A 14,592-nucleotide genomic window follows, 5' to 3' on the forward strand; every position below is an offset into this window, starting at 1 on the left:
ATGCTGAGGGATGAGGGGAAGATATGTTTGGTGGTGGCATCATGCTGGAGTTGGTGGAAATGGCAGAGAAAGATCCTTTGAATGTGGAGGCTGGTGGGTGAAAAATGAGGTTCTGGGATGGAGGGGAAGAGATGAGGGCAGAGGCACAGGAGATGAGTCAGACAATGTTGAGGGCCCCGTCAACCACAATGGTGGGGAGACCTCAGTTAAGGAAGAAGGAATACATCTTTCATCTTAGCTCAGGAGATTGTAGGGCTGGAGGAGGCTACAGAGAAAAGGCCATGGAAGGATTTGAAAACAAGGATGAGCTTATTAAAATAAAACTGCAACTGATAAAAATCTGCTTAAAAATATCATCTGACATGAAAATAGAGTTGATAGGGGAGAGAAAGAATGTTTTTCTGTATTGTGCAAAACTGTCTGTTGGTTCAGACATTAGTAATTGTATTAAATGTACAGTGATGTATATAACTCAGTCCCTTGATATATGAAACCTCAGTTCAATATTATGAAGTAGTCCAGTACCAAAATGTTGGTGTGACAAATATGATTAGTCAAGCAATTAAAGAAATGGTTGATGTTCTTCATGTTTAATATGTTGTTATTGTGCAAGTTTGTTTAGAGCCACAAATATTGTCAATGCCTTACGCAAAGATCACAACTCCACAGAACACTAGAGCATGCAGATCAGAGAGTGATGACACATAGATATATAAAACAAAAACAAAAACAGAATTACCTGGAAAAACTCAGCAGGTCTGGCAGCATCGGCGGAGAAGAAAAGGGTTGACGTTTCGAGTCCTCATGACCCTTCGACAGAACTTGAGTTCGAGTCCAAGAAAGAGTTGAAATATAAGCTGGTTTAAGGTGTGTGTGTGGGGGGCGGAGAGAGAGAGAGAGAGAGGTGGGGGGGTGGTGTGGTTGTAGGGAAAAACAAGCAGTGATAGAAGCAGATCATCAAAAGATGTCAACAACAATGGTACAGAAGAACACATAGGTGTTAAAGTTAAAGTTGGTGATATTATCTAAACGAATGTGCTAATTAAGAATGGATGATAGGGCACTCAAGGTATAGCTCTAGTGGGGGTGTTTTTTTTAAAAAATAATGGAAATAGGTGGGAAAAGGAAAATCTTTATAATTTATTGGAAAAAAAAGGAAGGGGGAAACAGAAAGGGGGTGGGGATGGGGGAGGGAGCTCACGACCTAAAGTTGTTGAATTCAATATTCAGTCCGGAAGGCTGTAAAGTGCCTAGTCGGAAGATGAGCTGCTGTTCCTCCAGTTTGCGTTGGGCTTCACTGGAACAATGCAGCAAGCCAAGGACAGACATGTGGGCAAGAGAGCAGGGTGGAGTGTTAAAATGGCAAGCGACAGGGAGGTTTGGGTCATTCTTGCGGACAGACCGCAGGTGTTCTGCAAAGCGGTCGCCCAGTTTACGTTTGGTCTCTCCAATGTAGAGGAGACCACATTGGGAGCAACGAATGCAGTAGACTAAGTTGGGGGAAAAGCAAGTGAAATGCTGCTTCACTTGAAAGGAGTGTTTGGGTCCTTGGACGGTGAGGAGAGAGGAAGTGAAGGGGCAGGTGTTACATCTTTTGCGTGGGCATGGGGTGGTGCCATAGGAGGGGGTTGAGGAGTAGGGGGTGATGGAGGAGTGGACCAGGGTGTCCCGGAGGGAGCGATCCCTACGGAATGCCGATAGGGGGGGTGAAGGGAAGATGTGTTTGGTGGTGGCATCATGCTGGAGTTGGCGGAAATGGCGGAGGATGGTCCTTTGAATGCGGAGGCTGGTGGGGTGATAAGTGAGGACAAGGGGGACCCTATCATGTTTCTGGGAGGGAGGAGAAGGCGTGAGGGTGGATGCGCGGGAGATGGGCCGGACACGGTTGAGGGCCCTGCCAACGACCGTGGGTGGAAAACCTCGGTTAAGGAAGAAGGAGGACTTGTCAGAGGAACTGTTTTTGAAGGTAGCATCATTGGAACAGATGCGACGGAGGCGAAGGAACTGAGAGAATGGGATGGAGTCCTTACAGGAAGCGGGGTGTGAGGAGCTGTAGTCGAGATAGCTGTGGGAGTCAGTGGGTTTGTAATGGATATTGATGGACAGTCTATCACCAGAGATTGAGACAGAGAGGTCAAGGAAGGGAAGGGAAGTGTCAGAGATGGACCACGTGAAAATGATGGAGGGGTGGAGATTGGAAGCAAAATTAATAAATTTTTCCAAGTCCCAACGAGAGCATGAAGCGGCACCGAAGTAATCATCGATGTACCGGAGAAAGAGTTGTGGGACTAGGCACTTTACAGCCTTCCGGACTGAATATTGAATTCAACAACTTTAGGTCATGAGCTCCCTCCCCCATCCCCACCCCCTTTCTGTTTCCCCCTTCCTTTTTTTTCCAATAAATTATAAAGATTTTCCTTTTCCCACCTATTTCCATTATTTTTTTAAAAAAACACCCCCACTAGAGCTATACCTTGAGTGCCCTATCATCCATTCTTAATTAGCACATTCGTTTAGATAATATCACCAACTTTAACTTTAACACCTATGTGTTCTTCTGTACCATTGTTGTTGACATCTTTTGATGATCTGCTTCTATCACTGCTTGTTTGTCCCTACAACCACACCCCGCCCCCCACCTCTCTCTCTCTCTCTCTCCGCCCCCCACACACACACCTTAAACCAGCTTATATTTCAACTCTTTCTTGGACTCGAACTCAAGTTCTGTCGAAGGGTAATGAGGACTTGAAACGTCAACCCTTTTCTTCTCTGCTGATGCTGCCAGACCTGCTGAGTTTTTCCAGGTAATTCTGTTTTTGTTTTTGTTTTGGATTTCCAGCATCCACAGTTTTTTTGTTTTTAACACATAGATATATGTCTGGGACTTTTAAAAAATAATGATTTGTAACAAAATTATGCTTCTTCGCCCGTGATGAATAGGCCTGAGTACACTCAGGGTGAACTAAGGATGTGGTGAAGCAATTGTTTTCCCTAAAGGAAAATATTGTTGCTCATGACTTCAGGACAGCCAGTGAAACTCTTTTGAAGCTTAGTCACAGTTGTAATGTAGGAAATGTGGCAGCCAATTTATGCACAGCAGGCTCCCACAAACAATGAGATAAATGTCTAAGTGACCTGGTGGATTTTTTTTTAACGTGTTAATTGATGGATAAATGTTGACCAAGGCACTGGGGACAACTCCCTGACTCTTTATCAGATATTGCCTGGGAAGCTTTTTCATTCACTCTGCTTATTGGGGACCAGGAAAAGCAAGAACACTTGGTAACAGAGAAAGGGCTGAAACTTGCCTCTTCAGCTAATTTCTACTGCCCATTTCAGTAGTCTTCTCCACAAAACTATTAAGCTTCAGGGGAAAATGTCTGCCTTATCTTTCATCTGTGTCTCTGATATTTAACTTCAGCATGAACAATTTACCTGGGCCATTTTTAAAAAAAACTCATTTACACATAAGATAAGATCTGACACATATCTCATTGCGTTTCCTTCCACCCTTCGAACACAAACTCAGCAATCACTCCAAGTAGGACTGGTAAACTATATTGTGAGTTCTTTATTCGAAGGATACAGTAGTTTATACACTTCACTGGAGGGCTCTCACTAACACATCTTACTTAGGCAACTAACACATTCCAACCCTTTGTCATGTGACAGATGATATCATAATCCTGTCTGGTGATATATAATATATATGGGCATACTCGCTTAAAGGTATTGAACATATCCAAGCGAGGACAAAGAAACAAATGGGGTATTTTACCAGAGGTGAACCAACAATGGTACAAGTCTATATTACTGCATGTTCGCTGTCATTACAACATTGCATTGTGGTGTGAACCAGGTGAAAATGGAAAGTGGTTAGAGACCACAACTTACACTTCAAATCACCTACATGCTAAAGTTGCTCATGGAAACTCATGCACATTTGGAAGCTAAGTCATCACTAAGAGTAATAAATTTTGTTTTATAAAGCCGGATGTGATATTCTGTGCTAGTTCCAACCTCAATCTTCTTTGTCATGACAGACAAAGATTAATTTCATAAAATTCTTGCGTTTGTGTTGTTAAATTTGCCAGCAGATTTTGTAGATTCTAATGAGCATGTCTGAGACAGAAAGAGTCATTAATTGGAGCGAATTTGTAGTCCCCAAGTTAAATTTCAATGAAGGATTTGAAACAATGCTGTGGGATAATGACATATAAACATTTAACAACTGATAATCCTTTTTAATGCATTTTGGTTGAGGTATTAACCCACATCAAATTAATGAGTTTATGCCTCCGCTGAAATGGCAGAAGGAGGAATTTTAGATGAATGGGTTCAGCATTTATTCTTTAATATCCCAAAGCATTATCTAAAATCCAAATAATTATTTTAGTACATGCTGTCTCAGCCCACACATCAAGTCTGGTTATTGGACCAAGGTCACTGATGGCCATTGAACCATACTCCACTGTCAACTTGCTGTAAGGAAGTGAGGAAATTATAAACTTAAGAAAATATATCAGAAGTGAAAGCACGTTTTCAATGACTTTCTTAGTAAACGAATTGGAACAGGGATTGGAAATATATCTTCATTCCTTCACTGTCGCTGGGTCAAAATCCTGGAAGCCCCTCCCTAACAGACCTGTGGGTGTACCTACACCACATGGACTGCAGCGGTTCAAGAAGGCGGCTCACCACCACCTTCTCAAGGGCAATTAGGGACGGGCAACAAATGCTGGCCTTGCCAGCGATGCCCACACCCTGTGAATGAATAGTAAATGCAGGGTTTTTTCTGGCCCTGCCCACTGCCAGGATCTTCTGGTCCTGCGGAAAGCCAATGGGCTTCTGGCTGGCCTGCTGCTTATCCCACGGTGGGGCTGGAAAATCCTGGCCAAAGAAAAAAAGCGCTCAGTGTGAATAAAGCCAGAACGTTAAGAAAAGATTTCACTTCGTCTAACCTGAATAGACTGATCTCAGGCAGATATTATAGGTTTTAGTATCCGTGGACTAGGAACAGATAGAACAAGATTGTTATCTCTGATTTCTATCTTGTGCCCCAGCTCAAGATTGCAGATATGCACAAATTGAGTAATGGCAGACTAGGCTCAGTTGTAGTTTAATCCTGTTTAAATGCCAACCTTTAGTGTTGTGCTTCAGCCATGAAAACCAGTCACTTGGGACTGTATATAGTATCGGTGGTGACCAGTGCCCATGGCAAAACTCTCTGGGAGGAATATTGGCAAACACACATCAAAAGAACAAGCCGTTATCTACAGTTGACTATTTCTAGTTCTTAAACCAATGGTTAGATTTTATTTGAAGTAGATTTAGAGGGAGAAATCTAGTCATGTAGCATCATTACATAGACTTACCCCGTGGATGTCGGCATATAACTGCAGCACTGCTGACAGTGCAGCCCTCCCTGAGCACTGTACCATAGAGTCAGCTGAGATTTTGTGCCCGAGTCTCTGGGAGTGGTACTTGAACCCACAAATCCTGAGTCTGACCATAGAGCCACATGTGGCCAGATTTGCTGCCTTTCAGATTAAGTAGGAAACGTGGCCTTAAGTGGTTCCACCAAATGAGCCTTGACTAACGCCTTCCAGAGTGTAGGCCTGATGTTTACCCTTGGCGGTCGCCCGCTGACTACTGACCCAATTGGCATCCGTCTGCGATTTTACACTGGCTGGCCAGCCAGCGTGGAACGTGCATTGAAAAGCTTAGCTTTAGGTGAGGGGGCGGGAAGATGGCAAGCAATGACATCACCTCGGGTGCAGATGTGCGCTGTGGGAGAGCTTCCCAAAGGCAGAGAGCTGCCTCAGGGAGCTGCAGACCTTCAAACGATTAAATAAAGGTTTAAAAAGCTGCCAAAAATGTCCATGCATCGCAATCAAGCACCTGAAAATACACCTAATAAAATGCTGTTCACAGATATTTACTTGTATTTTATTTCATCACGGAAATTTCATCCCGCCTTTGGATGAGGTTTGATGAAAAGTGCAAAGTCTGCCTGACTGATTCACCCATCTGCCAACCATAAGGTTCGATGGGCCATGAAAAATCAGAGGCAATTGCGCTGTTATTGGGCTTAATTGCCCTCTGAATTGTTGGCAGGCATGCTTCCAACTTTTGCATGCACCCACCCGATGTCATCTCGCACGCTCTTACCCCCGATCAGGTCGGGAAGGTGCCAGCCCGCAGGATGTAAAGTTCTGCCCATAGTGTTGCTAACCCCGGAGAGACCAATAACTTTTAAAAAGAAATTTGAATTTCCAGTGAGTGCTTGAAAGGATTACACAAGGTTTCAAGCTTCAACACTTCACTGTAACACACAAACTAAAAGCAACGTTTACTAAACACTGTTTCAGTCGGCAATTTATGCTCTAAACTATGGAAAAGATCCCCCATTTAGCATTTAAAATGACCAAAAAATCTCTGACTGCGGTTATCTATGACCTCCAACTGGACATCTCATTCTCCAGGATCCAGTTCAATTTGATTCTTGGCTCTTTTTCCCTTTTCCAGTTGAATAACTTCTGATCCCCGAACTGAATTTCACAGTGTGGCTTACCATGGAATTCCCTCCCTCTGACAAAAGCTAGCCAAATCTTTCAGTTTTGTTTAAACCCTCATGACCTTAATCTCTTCAATCCAACCACAAGCTCCTACCTACATTTTGCCTGCTGAACAATGGAGACTTGCTGCCTCTGTATCGCTGGTCTGTCTCTCTCATTGGGATTTTTGCAGACTGACCATGACTGTGAGGTTCAGTGATATTTGCAGGAAAATCTCTGACCCGATCCTACAATGGCTTCATGAAGTTTTCCCCCCTCACAGCCCATCTGCATGGTATCGGGAATCACATGGGCCTTTTATCCAGGTCAGAATGATAATTAGTTATCCTCTAGACCACCGCCACCTCCCCCCCTGCCCAAACTCCACTCAGCTTGGAATTAAGCAGGCAACTTAAAGTATAACCATTTACCATGCCTGGCATTCCCACCACTTCTCTGGGACTTAGAAACTAAGGCCTAAACTTTTGTCTGTGTGTCAGGTGTGAAGTTAGGAGAATTCCTGGCTTCACGAATCCAACTTCTAAAAATGTCTGACCGAAGTCAAATTTATGGTCCAGGGTGGGGGCAGGCTATATTAGGAGTTTGGGCTAGTGACCCCAGAAGTAGTGAGACATCAGAGGTGGGCTTGGGTGAATTGGGCGCAGACGAAAATTGGGCCCTCAAGAAAGGCCTGTTTGAGAGGTTGGTCATCCATAGTGAAGTCCCTGTGCCTCAGAGAAGACGCCATTGCCTTGTCAGGTAAGTAAGAACCCTGTAAAACTTGTCCGACTGTTAGCTGGTGCTGGAACCAATACACTTTCCTTTAGAGAAAATTGTCATTGTTGCTGCCTGTTCACATTGCACTGTACCGAGGCACCGAAAGCACAGAGTAGATTCACAAGACACAACCATGGAGACGGCATTATCTTACCACCACTCCCTGGTATAGATATTCAGCAGTCATGCTGAACAGTGCCATGGTCGTTACCCCACCCAGTTGCCTTCATGCCACCCATCTATCAGGATGCGCCCATACTGTTGACCCTTGACCAGGTCCTTCACAGCTACATGCTGTCATGGTATAGCAGTGTGACTAAGAGGGAATAAACCAGTCGGCATGTCAGTGAACACAGAGCACGGCATGCTGCCTTCGAGTCACAGCCGCAACATACATGGCACCAAGCATTTGTGCAGAGCCATTTTCTCCACTGCGTTTTAACAGTAATTCTTGATGATATGGTGAAAATAGTTCATGCATGTAAGTACACAGAAGTAAATGAGAACTTGGTAACCTGAATGGCTCATGACCCTTTTTGCCTTACATTTTTATTGATGGAATGTCACAAAGAGGAGACGCGGGGGAAGGAACGGCTCCAGCTACAGTACGATCTTCTGATCAAATCCTTCAGGTTTTGGTGGAAGAGGCCTAGAAGAGAAAATTAGTCATCTATCCTGCTGGCCACCCTAATGGTAGCAACCAAAAAGACCTGGATTCAAATAGCAGCGGTGATGAATGCAGCATGGGATCATCAGTACTCATGGATTCAGCGCAGGAAAACGTTTAATGATCTGCCTCTTTCTGGCAATGTGAGGAGCTTGGCTTATCCACACAGAGTTCCAAAGGAAGAGTCATATCTGCATGCTGCAGCTAAGGGACGAGACATGGCACATACCTCTGCTTCAGCATTGAGGCTTGTCTGTATAAGCTGCTCATGGAGGTCTTCTTTTTACTCATCCTTTCATGGGATGTGGGCTTCGCCCAGAAGTCAGCCTGATTGACAGGCTTGGCATCCAGTCAGGTGGGAAGGACTGAGAGCAGGCTGCAGGAGCAGGTGAATCTGATCCCAGGCCGCAGCCCACAATCACCAGAAAATGACCCAGAATTTATTTTATTCCTTTACGGGATGTGAGCGTCACTGGCTGGGCCAATATTTGTTGCCCATCCCCAGCTGCCCCGGAAAAGGTGGTGGTGAGCTGCCTTCTAGAACCATTGCAGTACAAGTGGTGCAGATACGTGCACAGGGCTGTTAGGGAGGGAATTCCAGGATTTTGACCCAGTGACAGTGAAGGAATGGTGACATAATTCCAAGTCAGGATAGTGAGTGGCTTCAAGAGGAACTTCCAGGTAGTGGTATTCCCATGTATCTGCTGCCCTTGTCCTTCTAGATGGTGGCGGTCGTGGGTTTGGAAGATGCTGCCTCAGGAGCCTAATAAAGACACTTTTTAAAAACTTGGGCCCAGATTTTTGCTTCCAGTTCGGGTGCACAGAGATGGGAGAATACCGGACTCTGCGAACCTGACCTTTAAAAATGGAGGCCTGCAGTTCCAAATTTTGTTCCAGATGGGCGGACTGTATCAGAAATCAGACACAAATGCGGAGACTGCTTGGTGTGAAGGTGAGCTAGATTGAAGGCCTGCCTCTGTGCTCCAGCACTTTGTTGAATTCAATAAAAGAATGATTAAAACAAAAAAGAACCCTCCAGCCCTCACCCCTCAGCTTGCTCCCATACCCACCTGCCTCAACCCATGGCCCCTCATACCCCCCACATCCCCCACATCTGCATGGCCCTTTATAGCCCCTATGTCAACTTAGTGCCAAATCATACCGACCCATACCCTGTCACCTACTCCCTCCATGCTAACTGACCTAGTATCCACCATGTACAAACTTCATGAGCCATGCTGACATAAAATTAACTTTTGCGTACGTCATCATTTTAAACAAAACAACACTGATAAAAAAAATTCAATACATAGAAATTCCTTCAACTAATCTCTTATGAAAACAAACATTTCTATCCTATAACCACCTGGAGCTGTCAATCAAACTGTTTACTTAACAGGCACTCCACTTTGAAAATATTGGTTTGTAAAATTAGTCATTGCAGCACAAATCCTATAATGATGACCCTCAGGCTTATGTCAAGTGACAGAATGAAATATCAAGCACTGGTTTTTGCTTGAACTCCAGACTTTTTTTTATTTATTATTTAAAGCACAGTAGAGTTAAATCCAATTACAGCTTTGATAGTTCTGATGCGTTTTGACAGTTTTTTGATAGATTTGACAGTCCTTAGACAGTTTTGAAAGTTATTTGACAGTTCTTTGACAGATTGACAGCTCCAATGAATTTCAACAGTTACAATGAGCCTTGATGGTTTGTTGACAGCTTTGACAGTTCTTTGACAGCTTTGACAGTTCCAATGAGTTTATGCACTTATTACACACAACCATATTTACTTTTAACAAACCCATAGGGTATCTTACCTCTCCCAAAGGGCACCTTACCTCTCCAAAGATGTCCTGGGACCATATCTAAAGGGGTACCTTACCTCCCCAAAGGATCTGGCTAGCCAAACAAATTCACCAATTTCAGACCTGCTCTTACCTGTTCTAACATGCACATGCCAGGTTGCACACACTTGGCTTACCAAAATACAACTTCAGTGGAGGTAGCTGATGATTTAAATGGCCAGCTGCCTCTGTAAACCATGCATGCACAAACCTTGGCCTGACTCCAGTCCCGTTCCCATGAAAATAGGAAATGCCATTTCCACCACGATGAAGAAAATCTGGGCCTTTTTCTTTCATGGGATGTGGGCATCACTGGCAAGGCCGGTATTCATCTTCCCATCTATCCTTCTTGGATTTATCTCTATGATGGAGGAAGGGTTTAGATTTATGGTCCAGTTCATAATTGTCAGCTATCCCCACTGCCTGTCTAGCTATTTTAACCTTCTGGTCTTCAACATGGATTCTATCTACATGAGAAAGTGAATCTTTAAATTCTTCCAAGGTAATTTTTCCCTAGAGCTTCATATGTCACCTCTACCTCTAATGCCCTTATCCAATGGTCAAGATTACTTTGCTTTGCCCTTTCAAATTCAATATAGATCTGTCCAGGCTGTTTCCTTATATTCCAAAATTTCTGCCTGTATGCCTCGGAGACTAACTCATATGCATTCATAATAACCTTTTTTTAATGCATCATAATCCATTGATACCTCTTCTGAAAGTGAAACATAAACCTCATAAGCTTTACCTACCAATCTACTCTGTAAAAGTAATATCCAGATTTCTTTTGGCCACTTAATTTGCTTAGCTACCTTTTCAAACAAGATAAAGAATACCTCTACATCCTTTTCCTCAAACTTTGGAAGGGCTTGTACAAACATCTCACCCTGGGCTTTGCGTTTGAAGTTTTTTCATCATCAGAACTTCCTTAGCATCTAAGGTCTCTTTTTTAACTTCAGTCTTCTAAGCCAGTATTCCCTTTGTCATTCTTTCTCTCTTGCCTGAAATTCCAGTTCCAGCTTCCTAAATGCCTTTTCTGCCCTTTCTTTTTCTTTTTCTTTTGCCTCTAATTCATGATTTTCATTTGCTTTGCTTGTTTAAGTTCAAGCTTCTTCATTTGTAACTGAAGCCTCACTACCTCCAGCTGTGACTCATCCCCTGGAGAGCGTGATCTCTCTAGTATCCCTACCAATTTTAAATACTGTGCTATTATCTCAACTATGTCTATTTTCCTCACCACTTTGGGTAATTCTGACTCCAGCTTATCCACCAACTCCATTAGCTTACTCTTGATTTTTTTTCTGTAAACCAGTCAGGGTTACATCTTCCATCTGTAAAAAGGTCATAGCAACCTCCAAAGCCATTCTGAATTCCAGATAACATAATATACCTCACAGCACCTCCAATTCCTATGTCCAGTGCCTCTTTACCTCCACACACTTGTTTTATAAGGATTCACAGATTCCACCTAAAGTCAAGGGTTTCCAATCCCACCTTTCAATAATAATCCGAGACCAATTAATATTCCACGTCCAATCATCCGCTGCCCACATTTCAAATCCCACATGAGCCCCCACTGTGTTATGGTCCCAGCTGAGGTTACCCCTGGACAAGCCTGATCCCAGAGTGGAACCCAGCTTGATAGATTCTAACTTTTAATTTGTTTGTTTAGATGCATGGAGAGTAGCCACTGATCAGAGTCACTGAAGTCAAGTAATGAATTTTTAACAAAAGAATAAAATATTTATTAAACAAGGAACAATTATATTGCAATACTTCTTCACCCAAAACTATACCTTTACAGATAGATACAGATTTATAAGGATAAAACAAATAACAAAAGCTATCTTATGCACTAACGTTCACAGTAAGTACACAGTCCATGTAAACCAATAGGCACCCTGAGGTCAGACACACCACACTCTGAAACCAAGTGACAGATGCCACCTCAATCAGATGTTATGGATCTCTCATCAACTCCCCCCAAGACACTTGTCATATTGTGAGCCAACCAGTCTCAGTGAACTCTGTCTTTCACACAACGGTTTCCAATTATCCAAGTTCTCCAAGAACTCACCTTAGAATCTTCTCCCAAACCAACACTTCTCTCAGATGCCTTTTGCAAGGACTCACCTGCAGGATTTAGAATTTTCCTTCCAATGTTATTCTCCCCTGGGTCACCATATGCATTCAAGCTGTCTTCTATGCATTCTCTCTCACTGACTCAGCCATCAATGATACCACTGCTTCACATGTCCATAGCAAAGAGTGACAGACCTTCAGTTGTCTCTTTGGGCCTTCTGGCCTCTTGAAAGCTCCTCTCACTTTAAATCTGCTTTCTGCAGCTTTTGTCTCTTTAAATCTGAAGCTTGGAGCCTTTCTCTCTGCTCCTCACTCTTAGCTCCATTTAACAGGACCTTTTCCGAGGTTCCTGTCCTTCCTTTGACTAGAAAGTCTTCTTGGGATTTTCTCATTTTCCTCTTCCCTGGATTTTGGGGTGGTTTCTTTAGCTTGGGGCTGGCTATCTGTCTCCTTTGCTCCAGTCTCTCCTAGAGGCTACTTTCAAAATCAACTGAACTCAAAACAGCTTCCAAGTCACACTGATGTTTCCAGTTTCTTGTGTGTGTGTCTGTGGGAGGAGCCTACCCCTCTGGACCCTTGTTGTAAGGCAACAGCCGAGTTTCTCTACTCTTGTTTGTTTAACCTAGCTGCAACAGTCGTAACACTCTCATTAGAAATGCAGGCATCTTTTCAAGTGAAACTAAAACTCAATTTGACCTTTCTTGACACACAGATACAGAAATACAAATCAAACTTAAACACTAAAGCTAAAACTCATTCCTAACACTCATAAATACAACTTGCTTAAACCATCTCTATTTCATAACAAATTGAATTTAGCTGCTATGATGGGATTTGCATCCTTGCCTTTAGAGGATTAACCTGGGCCTTTGGATTACTAATCTAGCAACATTGTCAATACAACACCACATCCCCCTTACTATGCACAGGACAGATGTGAATGAGCAGTGTGACACACAGGCACAATGAAGAGAAATATCACAGCATGCACTATATATCAGGCTAACATGAAATCATGTTGTCATTACAGTTGAAAAGGGTGAAGAATACAAAAGAGATGGCCTGGAATGGGGGTGCATCAGCCTGGATGAAAACAAATTGTTCGGTTCAACAGATAGCCATGGAACTTGCCAGAATGTGGGAAAAGCTGTCTGTTGGTAATGGTGAATCGCCATTAGCAGGTGATAAAGGCAGTGTCACCACTTAGTGGTAATGGTGGAAGTCATGAGCACAAGGGGATGACATGAGAGGGAGTATAAGGATGGGATGGTATCATATAGGCAGCATGAGCATGATTAAAGGCAATGGTCTGCATCACGTCATGCTTTCACAATGTGAATGGCCAAACCTGTTTAACTCCTTTTGTGTCTCACACAGGCCCCAGCTCTGGTCCCTCAGCGTACACACCCCCGCTCCTTCACACCGGGGCAAGGTCATCGCTCAGACATCAAGAGGTGTTCAAGGAGGCAGTGTCACATGAGCTAGCCCACGTTCTGCCAACTCAGATAACAACACTTCAGAAGGATGTAGCGGACATGTAAAGTTGGTGGCACAGGATGAAAGTCACTGCACCATAATGCAGGAGGATGTGTCAGTGTCAGACACATATGTGCGTAGTCCCCCTCAGAGGAGGGAGGATAGTCACGATGATGCTCCAGTGGGCAGGAGCATGGAGCCTCAGGAGTCACCCTATGGAGCAAACTATTTAGATAATCAGCAACAGATGTGTGGACATCTGGTAGAGTTCCTTGAGGCTGTGGATTACAACTGGAAGAGTCCATCACCATCATGAGTTCCACATTGTCAAGGGGTCTCAACTATGAGTTCTGACTATGAGAGATTGGCCACTCTCATGGAGAGACACATGCAGCAGCACTTGGACTGGATGCGAGAGCAGAATCTCGACCAGGAAAGAGTGCAAACCTCCCTCAGTAGCCTGGATTATTCTGCTTCAAGTATGAGCACTGACACCCATGGAATACATAAGGAGCTGCAGGATAGCCGCACCATTGGCACTGTGGCTGCTGGAATAAACATCTGTTGGGCACCAGCAGCTAGCCGCCATCAACCCCACCCGAAGGTCAACCCAGGGCTGTGGAGGCCACTGATGGTGAAGGAACCGGGAGCTTTGCAGCACCCTCATCTTCTTTCACTTCCCCAGACCTTCCGCCAGAGCCCTCATCTGCTACATGGGTGTCAGTGATCATGGCTGCCCATGAAGATGTATAGAGGCCACAGCCTGAAGGAGGCCCCCAATGTGTACCTCCATGACAGAGCAGGCCAGCATGCCCCTCATTGCTGTATAAACTGAGAAGTGAGCAGCCTGCCTCCACCTCCTCCAGGCAACACAAGGAACACTTTGTAGTAGTGTGCAAGAGCAAAGGCACCATCTCGACTAGAGCACTAATGGGTTCACCACAGTTACACTTTTCACATTGTATATATCACATTTGAGCACTTTTTGAATATACTTACATACACTCGTAGATGACCTGATGTATGTTTGTACACTACAGAACTCCAAAAGAATGGTAGCATTTTGAAGTGATATTGGAGGTGGCATGCTGAGGTCTATCTCAAGGTGAAGTCATCAGGAGTAAGGGTGTGACCATATTTGTGAGGCATTGGAGGGCTTCTTCCTTCACTTAAGTTAACGCTC

Source organism: Carcharodon carcharias, chromosome 11 (assembly GCF_017639515.1).
Source record: "Carcharodon carcharias isolate sCarCar2 chromosome 11, sCarCar2.pri, whole genome shotgun sequence".
In the NCBI taxonomy this organism is placed as follows: Eukaryota; Metazoa; Chordata; class Chondrichthyes; order Lamniformes; family Lamnidae; genus Carcharodon; species Carcharodon carcharias.